This window comes from Lissotriton helveticus, chromosome 5_1, assembly GCF_964261635.1.
Source record: "Lissotriton helveticus chromosome 5_1, aLisHel1.1, whole genome shotgun sequence".
NCBI lineage: Eukaryota > Metazoa > Chordata > Amphibia > Caudata > Salamandridae > Lissotriton > Lissotriton helveticus.
The window spans coordinates 324,446,593-324,460,274 of NC_136065.1; the positions used below are offsets into that span (position 1 = coordinate 324,446,593).

Consider the following 13,682-nt stretch of genomic DNA (forward strand, 5'->3'; position numbering starts at 1 on the left):
CACTGGAACAGGCTCAGCGGCTCTCAGTGGACATAAGAGACAATGAGAGCTGGTAAGAGTTGCAAGGGGGCATAACACAGGCACCTGCGTCTTCTGAGGCGCTGGGAGGGCGCACAGCCCTTCAGGACCTTCCATTCCTTCAGAGATGCCCCATAGAGCCAAAAGGAAATGAATATTCGTGATATATGGCAAACCAGAGCACTGCCCCCTTCTGACTCTGCAAGGGGTGACATTATGTTGCTTTACGCCACGGGTCCCCGCCTTTCGGCTCCAAAACACACACAACCGTCCCCCCTCTTTCAGAGGGACAAACAGGGCAGAGGGGAGTAGATAAGCAAAGCACATCTCCTTAGCCTGCAGAACAGTGTGGGCGGGATGAAGCACACGGTTGTTTTTCGGATGTGAGAGGTGGAAAGCAGTGGGCTGTGTAGGCCGGGGTTGCTGGTGGCCTGTCGACTGCTTGTGGTTGTGAGGGAGGCAGGCCGTGCACCGGAGCTGCGGGGGGTTTTCAGAATATCTGCTTCCTGTAGTTGCTACCTCTCTTCCTGTTCACCTGCTGCACTGGAGGACGATGTCGTTGAACCTCTAAGTGTCTGGCGACAAACTTTGAAAGTAGAAGAGTTTCGTGCTGGTCTCGGCATCCGCCTCTCCGGTGCCAGGAATCTCCGCCGTCTCATCTGTCACTCCGACCCCTCTAACCCAGGTAAGGCACTTTGCAAACCTGTCCAGTTAAGCCAAACAGCCTTGGTTGGCGCTATATAGACCACCTACTGTCCTCATTTATAGGTGTTGTTATTTCCTGTGTCTAAGGCGCTTCAACATGGTGAACAGCTGAGTAGGCCCAGTTGAATTTTAACCTCCCGGTTACAACTGATTTTAAATTGTCCTATATCAGGTGTAAGTAGCTTGTCCAAGTCTGGATATGTATTTACATTCTGCTTTGGGTGTTTTCACCTTTATCTGTGTACCTGATTAACTGCTAGCGCCTGGATGCCGCCTCAGGTTGAATATATTCACAACTGATGTGGCTACTTGACAACCCTAGTGAAATCCCTTACCAGCAGGCTTTCTATGGCAGTGTCACTCAGGAGAGAGTAAAATGTCATACCACAGGTTCAGAGTTGACTCAGCTTACACCATTGTGTGGTCCAGAAATAAAATCACACTGAATTTGTAGTCATCGGACATATTGTTCATAGCGGTCAGAAGCCGCAGGACTGCTGGTGGAAGCGGCATACAATTTTTTTTAAGTAACCTTCCAGATAAATGATTTCAGCAAAGACCAAAATAACAAAACTGGGAGTAGAATAGTAGGGGAAACAATCGAATTTTCAATCCATCCCGTAGTTGCTAGAAATGGAGAAAACGCATAGAAAAGAGAGGGCGTTTTATGGTTTTACATTCTAAATGCCAATGCCTAGTTTGTTGTATAGTCCTTCACACTCAGGTTAGCCTTTTCAGTGCACTTTCAATCCTGTCAGCTAAAGGCGCAGAGAGGTGACATGATTTGCCCAGGATCACATCAGCAGGTTAATGGGGACGCTAGGATTAGGATATTGGGTTAATTAACCAAGAGACTAGGCCACGCTTCTTCCACTCACTCAATGTGTGTAGACTTAACTATCCCACAAGGGGCTTTTAAATCCTTTTAACTACCTTCATACTGTTTGTCTGTGGACTCTAAAGTTTCTTACACTGTCTGCCCATGGGTATTAAGTGGGTCTCGTATTTGTGTGAGGTCGAAACAGTGGCGTAGCAGCCGCCCGTGGCGGTCCCCGTGTTTGCGCCCCATCAAAGGGGGGGCAAAACTCGTGCCACCCGGGGCGCACGGCCCCCACCCTTCTTGCTACGCCACTGGGTCGAAATCAACATACGTGGGCTTAAAAAATAAAATTTTAAAAAAGTGCCGAAGTTTGTTGAGTGTGAAAGGAAATAGCCCTATTTTCAGAAAAAAGGCTCATGCACGACATAGCAAGTCACACAAAAGAAGGACCAGGTTTATTAAGGCTTTGTGTCGGCGCAGTGTCACAAAACATGACGCAAATCTTTATTTGATCTGGAAGGTGCGCTCAAATTTGTACATTTGGCCCGAAATGTTTATGTGTCTGTGTGGGAAAGACGGGTGTACTTAAAAAAGAATGAAGAATAGTGATCATCCGGCCCCCTCCAAAAATAACCTAAACAAATATATATAAATGTATATTTAAAAAAAATTCTACATTATCACGTAGAGGCTCATAAATGAAGTCCGTGCTTCCTGCACTGGTCTATCCATGAGCTCATATCGAACGTCCAGATGTCTCGGGTTCCTCAATCGTGGGGAGCTTTGCCCAGGGCCCTAACACCCTTCACCGTTTGTAAATGGGCCCCACGAATCAGACTTCATTTAATATCTTCTATGTGTGTCACTCTTAGTGGAATAGGTGCACAACTTCTGTGGCCTTTGTTTCTTTCTCAGCTACATTCTGAGCGGTGGGGGAGGCTCCCTGGGAGTGGGGGAGAACCCCTATACTCCCTTCTTCAACATTTTTTTGGGGGGTCGCAGTTGAGAGCAGTTTGCACTGGGAGGCTGTGGCTACGTTTCCGACTGTGGAGTGAGCTAGGAGACCTGGGTTGTATTCTCAGCTTCTTACTTTGATGACACTGTGTGGTCCTGGGCAAAATCCTCAACTTCCCTGTTCTCTCAGAGACCAGTATTGGGAACGCTTAGGAGAGGGTTAAATGGTGTTAGTAAGCACTAAGTAAGCAAATAGGCTTACATAACGCCAGCTTGCATCAGCATGGCCTACTTAAGTGATAAACCACAAACAACCCCAGCCCTTCCTCCCAGACAATCATTCACTACGTTGAGGAGCACATCTGCCCTTAACATGACCCACTCTGTACCGTAACTACCTCCCTGACAGAGCATCTGATGAAAATATTCAACCGTTCCAAACTGGACCATTCACCTTCAACAAATATCTCGACAAGTCAACCGTGTCCAACAACCGTGTAAGTTGACTATGGGAAAACTAATACCGTAAAGGGGCCAGCAGAGCTATTCAAAGCAGCCAGCTTCTCGAAAACCATAAGCTGCACGACTCGCTCAGCCTCTCACACTTCTTCACCCATCACCTACTAAGCACTGCATCCTAGAACATGATAACCGCACCTTAGTAGTCGTCACGCAGGACATGGACGCAATTCCCCCATAGGGATCAAAACAAAGACAGCAAACTTCCAAACAGACACCTTGCATGGTGTAGAATGCTTTCCATGTAGGCTAGCACTTCTGCACTGCACACAGGGGTATTAAGAGCTATATCCATATTGCAAATACAATATTACTGGAACCATCCACTGCTATGAAAACTGAACTTACATAAGGAGCTCTCTCCTGACATAGTCACCCTGCCCACCTTCTTTCAACACAACCACTGTTTTTATGCGTGGATCTACAATTTTGACTGTGCCGATGTTAGAGACCCCTCGCCGTTTTTAAGGTTGAGCACTCCAATCCAAAACAATCTGCCCTACTCCAATACAAAACAATGTGCCCCATTCCAGTCCAAAACAATCTGCCCCACTCCAATACAAAACAATCTGCCCTACTCCAATACAAAACAATCTGCCCTACTCCAATACAAAACAATCTGCTCCACTCCAATCCAAAACAATCTGCCCTTCTCCAATCCAAAACAATCTGCCCTACTCCAAATCAAAACAATCTGCCCCACTCCAATCCAAAACAATCTGTCCTACTCCAATACAAAACAATATGACCCACTCCAATACAAAACAATCTGACCCACTCCAACAAAAACAATGTGCCCAACACCAATCAAAAACAATGTGCCCCACTCCAATCCAAAACAACATGCCCCACTCCAATCCAAAACAACCTGCCCCACTCCAATCCAAAACAACCTGCCCCACTCCAATGCCCCACTCCAATCCAAAACAACCTACCCCACTCCAATGCAAAACAACCTGCCCCCCTCCAATGAAAAACAACCTACCCTACTCCAATCCAAAACAACCTGCCCCACTCAAATCCAAAACAACCTGCCCCACTCCAATCCAAAACAACCTGCCCCACTCCAATAAAAAAACAATGTGCCTCACTCCAATCCAAAACTATCTGCCCCACTCCAATCAAAAACAATGTGCCCAGCTCCAATCCAAAATGATCTGCCCCACTTCAATCCAAAACTATCTGCCTCACTCCAATTCAAAACAATCGGCCCAACTCCAGTCCAAAACAACCTGCCCCACTCCAATAAAAAACAACCTGCCCCACTCCAATCAAAAACAATCTGCCCCACACCAATCCCAAACAACCTGCCCCACTCCAATCCCAAGCAACCTGTCCCACTCCAATCCAAAACAACCTGCCCCACTCCAATCCAAAACAATGTGCCTCACTCCAGTGCAAAACTATCTGCCCCACTTCAATCCAAAACTATCTGCTCCACTCCAATCCAAATCACCTGCCCCACTTAAATCAAAAACAATCTGCCCCACTCCAATCAAAAACAACGTGCCTCATTCCATTTTAAAACTATCTGCCCTACTCCAATCAAAAACAATGTGCCCCACTCCAATCCAAAACTATCTGCCCCACTTCAATCCAAAACTATCTTCCCCACTCCAATCCAAAACTACTTTCCGTACTCCAATCTGCTCCACTCCAATCCAAAACAATCTGCACCACTCCGATCCAAAGCAATCTGCCACACTCCAATCCGAAACAACCTGCCCCACTCCAATCTGTCCCACTCCAATCCAAAACAATCTGCACCCATCCAATTTGCCCTACTCCAATCTAAAACATTCTGCCTGAAACCAGTCCTCTCCACTTCAATGCACTCTTCTCCAATCCAATCCACCTCACTCCAATCCAATCCACCCCACCCACTCCATTCCATTCCACCCAACTCCATTGTAATCCACCCCACCCCATTCCATTCCAAACCACCCCACCCCAATCCAATTCACCCAATTTCATTCCACCCCACTCCAATCTAATCCACCCCATCCAGTCCACCGTGGTCCAATCCACCCTACTCCACCCCAATCCAATCCACCACCTCACTCTACCCCAATTCACCCCCCACCCCACCCCACCCCAATCCAGTCCAATCCACTCCAATTTAAACCACCCCACTCCAATCCACCCCTTTCCAGCCAATCCAATCCAACCCTTGAATCTAATTCACCCCACTCCAAACCACCTTACCCAAGTCCAATCCACCCCACCCCACACCAATCTAATACACCTCACTCCAATGCACCCAATCCAATCCACCTCACTTGATTTCAATCCACTCCACTCTAATCCAATCCACCCCATCCTGTCCACCCACTCCACTCTTCCCCAATCCAACCCCCAATCTACTCCAATCCATCCGACTACCTCAACCCTCTCCACCGTATTCCACCCCACTCCACTCCACTCCACTCCACTGCACTCTATGACACTCTCAGCCACAGAATCACTGAACTCTACTCCCTTCTACTCAATGACACTCTAGTCCACTGTATGACATTCTATTCCAACAAATCCAGTCTACAACACTCTACTCTGCCCACCCCACTCTAGGACATTCCACGGCACTAACATTTAGCCATGCTGAACAGCAGCCACACTGGTGTACAACATTGCAAAACCACATTGCCAAAGCCAATAGCTCTTGCATAGGCGAGGCCTATTGGCTTTGCCAATGCTTGTTGATTCTGCCAACTCCCCCTCCCACATGTATTAGTGTTCTGGTAATTTCAACCCTTCAGTACGCTGGGGCTTAATTTTTATGCATTTGATGACGGGGGACTCACAAATCAGACACAACCAACCAGTAGGCTGCCCCAAGCGCCAGGCCTGATGTTGACCGCTTAGAGCAGACCACAAATTAATATCTCTTTCAGGGTAATTGAATAATAGGTTTCATTATTGATGAACTACTGGTTAAGCTTGGGAGGAGTTCCGCGAAGTGCAAAAAAAACTCCACTGTGCTTCGCAGAGCTCCGCGAGCAGCGGAGTGCGTTAGATAAATGCCGTTTGCAGTGTTTTTAAGTGCCAAGTGCTTGTCCGCACTGTGCAATCATCGCAAACGGCACCATGTGCAGCGCAAGCGGGCATGTTTCCTTTCTGCCACTCGAGTAGATTTTTATTCGAGCGGCAGCTTTCTCAACACTAAAGGACGGTTTCTCAAAGCAGGCGGTCGCGACCATACGCGACTACTCGCATTGAGAAATCTCACCGGGAGGTTGATTTTCCACGCTCGCCCATGTCAACTTGATGTTGACGATCGTGAACAAGGAAAAATCTCACCGGGAGGTGAATTTTCCTCATGCGCTCGACAACTTGACATTGACGAATGCGAGCGAGGAAAAAACACTCTGCTCCACTACACGGAGCAGAGTTTTTGGGAATTACGCGAGCTCCGCATAATGCGCAGTGCGGAAAACTGCAAACTCCGAGAGCGGAGCAGAGTTCACCGCCCAGACCCACTATTGATATTTATTTCACCAACAGTTGAATCTTCCATAGCTGAGAGGTTTAAACCTGTAATAAGCAGGTTAAACAAAATTTCAGCATTGCGCTCTTAAATCGCTGAGCGATCCTACTTGGCTCTCTACTCCTGAACGTTTCCCACTACTGTAGCGTATGCGGTCTGGATATTATGATGTGAGATGTTGAACCAGGAAATGGGAAGCTAATGTTCACGTTTCTACAGACTGACCACACATTGTATGATTCTGACCCAGTTCTCTTGTCTGTCAAACCCTACCCACCTGGCCAGAAGAAGTGCTCCCCACCCATCCAGTAAACAAATTGTGGGGTCTTTCATCCCTCTGACAGGATGCTATTTTACCGGGGTAATTCATTTCTAAGGCCAGCACGTGCAAAAAATATTTCAGAGACAAACCATATAAAGAATAGGCAAAGCCAATAAGTCTTGGCGTTGGCAGTCTGTCTATACGCTTGTCAATGCATCTTTTGTATTGTTTTTGTAAAACTTTATTTTGAAGGAGCTCAAGGGCCCTCGCGAATATAAAATGTCAACACTGGCTTAATGAAATCATATTTTTTAGCCTCATAAAGCACCCTTTGCCATAGCAGTCTCAGTTACTAAAGGGAACTACGGGACATATGTATCAAAATCCTCTTTTGCGATTCTCAAATAGCGATTTTTTGCGGATCGCTATTTGAGAATCGCAAAATGCTATGTATGTAGGATTTGAAAAACATTTTGTGAATCCTACAGATTCCTTAATTGCGAATCTCAAATTGCGATTAGCTAATAAGGAATACCTCCCTATTCTTTCCTATGGGCCTAGTGGCCATAGGAATGAATGGGAAGACATTTTCAATTTGCGATTAGCAATTAGAGAACAGCAAATTGAGAATACAATTGCAAGGGTGCAAGGGTGTCAAAAGAACACCCTGTTGCAACCCTGAAATAAGCTTGGGTGCACATGTGGCGCATATACATGCCTTAAGGGCATGTATGTGCTTCACATTGCACTTTGAAAAATGCAAAAAAGTGAAATTTTCAAAGAAATCGCCAATTACCACCAACTTGAAGTTGGTGGTAATTTGCGAATCCTTAAGGTCAAATTGCACTTTTTTGGTGCTTCTTACATTGCATTTAAGGATTCGCAAAATTTACGATTCCTTAAATGCAATTGCAAAATAAGGGAATCGCAAATTGTGCGATTCCTTATTTTGCACGCAGATTTGCCTTCATACATACCACTTAGCAAAAATGCGATTGCAAACGCCGAAATTCTGCGAATTTCGGCGTTTGCGATCGCAATTTTGCTTGATACATATGGCCCAGAATTGTGTATTAGTTGTGAAAATAGCGGAATGCCTTCACTCACGATGAAGTTAGCTATTGGCTGAATTGGCTCATCCACACATCATTACCCTGTACTGCCTGCTTCTGTGGGCTCCAGAAAATATGAACCACACACAACAGACCAATAGACAAAGAGGGCTGGCCTAAAGTCCCCATAGTAAGTATAATGTATATATACTTTTAGTAAAAACGACATGTCTGCCTAACCCCTGGCCTGAATGGTTGAATGCGAGGTGTTTCATCACTCTGGGCCAGTTTGACCTTTGATTTAGTTGTTTTGGTGAAGACAGTGATAACAATAGTGTTTTATGAGGCCAATTGTTTTGCCCACATAGGAAATGGAGCCGTTCCTTAACTTCAGGTGTTTACAATACACCAGGAGTTCTTAACCTGTAATCCGAGGACCTCCTGGGGTGGCGTGGGGGGGGGGGGGGGGGAGGGGATTAAAATCCTTTACCAAGCAGGAATTACAACGTAATTAACACACAATGCCTTTACTGCGCATATGCCTTTACTAGGCATGACTTTACAACAAAATGGTAGGAATTTAACGAAGGGTTGTGTGTGTGTGTGTGTGTGTGTGTATACACACATACATACACACACCCACGTATGGATTAGGGTACAGGTATTTCTAGGGGTTAGGGATGGGTAAAGGAATAGGATGGTGAGGGTATTTTAGGGTTTAGGGATGGGTAAAGGCATAGGGTGGTAAGGGTATTTTTAAGGTTCAGGGGTGGGTAAAGGAATTGAGTGGTATGGGTGTTTTTAGGGGTTAGGGGTGGATAAGGGAATAGGGTTTGTAAGGATGTTTTTAGGGTTTCAAGGTAGGAGAGGGAATTGGGTGGTAAATGTATTTTTAGGGCTTGGGATGGCTAGGGGAATTGGATGGTAAGGTCATTTTTAGGGTTTAGGGGTGGGTAAGGGAAGTGGATGGTAAGGGTGTTTTTAGGGTTTAGGGGTGGGAGAGGGAATTGGATGGTAAGTCTGTTTTTAGGGTTAAGGGTGGGTAAGGGAAATGGGTGGTAAGGGTGTTTTTAGGGTTATGTGGTGGCTAAGGGAATTTGGGTGGGTAGGCTGTTTTTAGGATTTAGAGGTGTGTGCAGGTACACGATGGTTGGGATGCTTTTAGGGTTTAGCAGTGGGTAAGGGTTTAAGGTTGTAAGGGTGTTTTTAGGGTTTTGGGGTGGGTACGTGGATAGAGTGATAAGAGTATTTGTAGGGTTATGGGAACGGTAGAGGTATTGGGTGGTATGGGTGTTTTAGGGTTTAGGGGTGGTTGAGGAAACTAGTGACATGGGTGTTTTTTTAAGGTTTGCATCATACATTTAGTACAGAACATGTATTAATCTTTAGGTTTCAGTTACAAATTGGAGCATAACAACAAAAGAGAGAACACGCGGTAAGCAGCAATCATTACATGTTTACCATTTCTTAACATATTTTGGTTCAACATTACTCAGAGTCAAGATCTAGGTTTAGGAGTACCTAGGGGAATTGAGTGGTAAGGGTGTTTTAGGGTTTAGGGGTGGGTAAGGGAATATGTTCCACATGTTCCACCCGCCAATCGCACACAGCCAGACCACCTCATACAGAACCATGTCAAGTGCACATCTAGCATATCAAACATGTTTATCAGTGTAATATTCATAATTAAACACACAGTACGAAACCCACCTACTTGGAACACCATATACCTAGGCATTATCTAATGCTTGCACTCTTTACTAGAATTTAACTGGACTATAGGAAAATCTGGCAGTGACCGATGGGCTGGTCTCACAAATTAGTGTATGGACTGTTTATTGGCTGTTTATGGGCCTGTTTTATGGTCTGGTGGTCCGGTTTGTACTGTCTCCAATATTAAAACAAACATTGCCCGCTGCAAGCACAAATCCACCAGTCTCCCAGATCTTGCAAACCACTTGCGCAGATTAGTTTTACCCATTTAAAACTGGCTTGATTTGCAAAAGGGAGCTACTTTTAAATTGGTGTCCGGGCCTATATTCTTTCCCAGTCCGACCCTGTTCTTAACCATACATATACCCATACACCCTTGATATTGACATACCTAGTTTTAAGCGTGCTACGTCATCTGTAACCACAATGCAAAGTAAGTCCATGTTAGGAGTAGCTCAGGCTTCTACGAAGAATGTGCAAAAAGGTGTCTCATAGAGATCCCACCAGAGAATCGCGGGACTCTTTCCTGAAATCACCTCTTTCTACTGTTGCATCTTGGTGAGTAAAGCGGGAAAACTTCCCTTCTGCTAACTTGGCTGGCTGTTGTTTGGTCTTTTTCAATGTTGCTATCTTTGGGAACTTTACAAAGTCTGTGAAGTTAAAAAAACACAATGTTAATGGAAAATGCCAGGTTTTGCCTGACAAAAAAACCCCATGAAGTTATTTTTAGCCAAAGGATTCTCAATCAAATAAAAGGTTCAGGCAGAAGAATCTCCGACAAAAAACGTATTTTCTGTTGCAGGGATATTTTGCCCACAAGCCGCGTGGGCATGGTGGATTCCTAAAATCGTACACCCCAAAAATCACCTCAATAAGACGCCCAAGGGTGCGTGGATTAGGGGTGGTGTTAAACCTCAATTTAATGAGGCAATGTGTTCCAGGATAAGGTGCAACACTACATATTAAAAACACAGTCAATTAAGGGAGGACAGACTCCATAAGTGAGTTCTAGGGTGGAATTAGAAATGTAAAACAACTTATAACGCGAACTCAAAAGATACGATGCAAAAATTGTAAAGCGCAAATCATACACCATTGCCATGAAGGCTCTCGATAAAAGGGCAATACAGAATAATAAGCAAAATCTAAAATATTTTAAGTCCCAATGAGCAGCAAAATCATTAAGAAATTGGACCACATCCCCTGTAGCGTCGGGAAGGTCTGTGGCTCACTCCCAAATTTGAGGGTTAACATAGGGAATTTTCTCATGGAATTTAACCCCTTCTATTCTCATGACGAGCTCAGCTCGTCATGAGGCACAGTGCTCGTGTTCTCATGACGAGTTGAGCTCGTCATGACCACACCCATTTCTATTATGGTCCAGCACAGCAGGCAAATATCTCAAGCAGCCAAGGTGATAATGAAAACTGCCGATTTATCATAGTAAAAGGAATACAACTGCAACAAATTAGAGCACAGAATTATTGAACGCTATATTGCCTTAACACCTAAGCACTATCCCACTACATAAATATCGATTCAGCTAGAGAGGGCTGAAATCATCCGCAGATGGCAGAACAAACTAGTTAGAGAACAACAGTGAACTATTGTGAATTAATGCAACACTGCAAGCAGGTGGAAGAAACCTTGAATGTTGTAAACCTATTGAGTTCAAAAAGGGGGGACTGAGTTTTTTTTACTGAAGTCCAGCAAAGATGCCCTGTAAGAATCTATGCAATAAAGGTTTGCTGTTCCTCAACAAGGTGACGCCTAGAAAACAAACAGAGAACCGACACACCACTACCATGGATTCTATTGGACACCTAGTAGCGTGGTGTCTATTCTGTCGTTGGGGAACAGCCGACTCGCCTACCCTCTACGCTCCGGTGCCGGCGTGGAGGGTAGGTGAACCGCACTATTGATGAAGCATGACACCTAGCTTGCTGGGCGTGTGAGGGCCCTAGTTCTGACAGAGCGGGATCCCTCCTGATCCTTCCACTTTAACAGTGCCTGACTTCCCTATCATTATCTATGGTAGTGGTGAGTCGGTCGTCTATTTGTATTCTAGGCGTCATCTTGTTGAGGAACAGCAAACCTTTATTGCATAGTAAACCTATTGAGCCCATGTTAGAGAATCTTCTTTGGAAATAAACAAACATGGCTTTGCTTGATTGTGTGTGGCAGAAATAATAAACAGTGAATGTGCCGGGTGAGATATCCATCTTGAACAAGATGGTGTCTAGGCCTAAGTAATAACATTATATAAGTATACACATGTAAATTCAAGCGTAAATCCATATTCTGTTCAGTTAGTAACGCACAATTTTATAAATGCACAAAAATGTCTACAAATCCCCCCCCTCCAAAATATTCTGTAATCATCAGATGCCCACAATTGACTATACTGCATCACTTTCTGTTTCTTGTAACTCGGTTCTTCCAGCAGCTTCAGTTGATTATAGACTCGTTCTCTGACATCTTCCAGTTCAGGATCATCTCTCTTCCTTTTAGACAAAGTATTTTTCTCTTCACATCCACAATTTAGAAATATTAATTCAGGACATTTGAACAAGAGAAACAGAAATGCTGCACAAATCAGCACAATAGTTACAGGAGTTGGTATGGTACTAAACATACCCCCACCCAAGATATCAGTTCACTCCCCAACCTAACTAAAACTCTTTCTTATCCCACTAACACAGGAACCTACTGTTTCCCAAAACTAGTCTTCTAAAGCTTGGATGTCACAAGAAATGTTGGTGATATTTGAGACATAGGTGTTAATAACCCTACTATTTATTATCCAGGATGAAAGTACATCACTGTCACCTTCCAAAACCCTGCAAACCCCGCCTACCTTCGTGAGAACGATATCTAGCGTTCAGCGGTTTGGCAATATTATTGCATGCATAACAAATAACCCTGTATTAACTTGTGTTAGTGCTCCAGCAGTGTTAGAAGTAAATCAGTCCCCTAGCATAAATAATCTTCTAATATTGACACCATTCATAGCCACACCCATAGATGGAATCATAGCTCTGCACACATCTAATACAATCTGTCCAAAACCTCGTTTCACTCTCTTCAAACCATCAGCACCACTCATTTAATTCAGATGATAGACTCTAAGAAATATTAAAGGCAGCTAGCAAGCACTTACCCACATACATGGTAGGCAGAAATAAGCAGTCTTACCACACACCTAATCAGTACCTGTAAGAATTGGTTCTTCACCAGCCAATAAATCACTACTGACAACATAAGTTCTTTAACACTCAGTTTTTCCCACATACTCTGTTGATCCACCTTCTGTAGGTTCATGACACATCATACACGATTCACCTTTTTCTCATGTTCTCTTCTCAACCTTAGATGCAAATTTGAAAACCAACATTTCCTTTCTGCCTTAAAATCTGTTCTCTAATTTCCCGCTTATCCTTTCAGTCTTTCAAAATTCTCACTTTCCTCTCATTATACATACTCCATTTTAGTTTGATTAGTGTAGGGTAGGTTTGTGCAATTGTATTCAAATATTCACTATGAATTACCCTATTCTCATAATCTTCAGTTACAGGTTCTCCAGCAAAGTGTTGAAATCAGAGAAATATGGCAATAGAAACTCTTGCATAATAAATATACTAACAAAAACATAACAAGATAGGTTGTAGGAAATCAATAGTTGTCCATAGGTTCAATCTTCACCTGCAGAAGAGGGAAGAAAAGTACAAACTAGGCAAGTCATGACCCCCCAAAATGTCCACATATTCACCCAAGAATTCTACTTTGATATTATCCTTATCAATCTCTAACTAACCTTTCCCTTTGTGTCAATGTATTATGCTCAATTTCATTACTATACTGTATGTAGTCAGTTCATATGGAGAAATAGGGCACAATATTAAGCCAATTATGACTAATAATATTGCTACCTTTGAAAACATACTAACTGTTTTACAGCATTTGCTGCATGGCATTTCTATTGAAATCAAAACAACAATTAAAATAATTCAAAAGTGTTAAAAAAAAATCAGTCTTCTGGAAAACTTTTTTTCAAAACCATAATAAATCTTTTCTTTCTTTTTTTTCAAAACAATAAGGAGACACCAAAAAAAGACTTCAAAGATTGTATTAATCAGTTTGTTTGCTCAGTGCATA

The 13,682-nt window shown here is 43.8% G+C and overlaps 1 protein-coding gene across 1 annotated transcript in view; it reads left to right on the forward strand.

Annotated features, from left to right (window-relative positions):
* The first annotated feature begins 328 nt into the window (after positions 1 to 328).
* Positions 329 to 13,682, forward strand: part of LOC144753136 (lysophosphatidic acid receptor 6-like) — a 59,249-nt gene continuing 45,895 nt past the window's right edge. The window contains exon 1 of the mRNA XM_078640915.1: positions 329 to 703. The gene's annotated coding sequence lies outside the window, so the exon portion shown is untranslated. The remainder of the gene's footprint in view (positions 704 to 13,682) is intronic.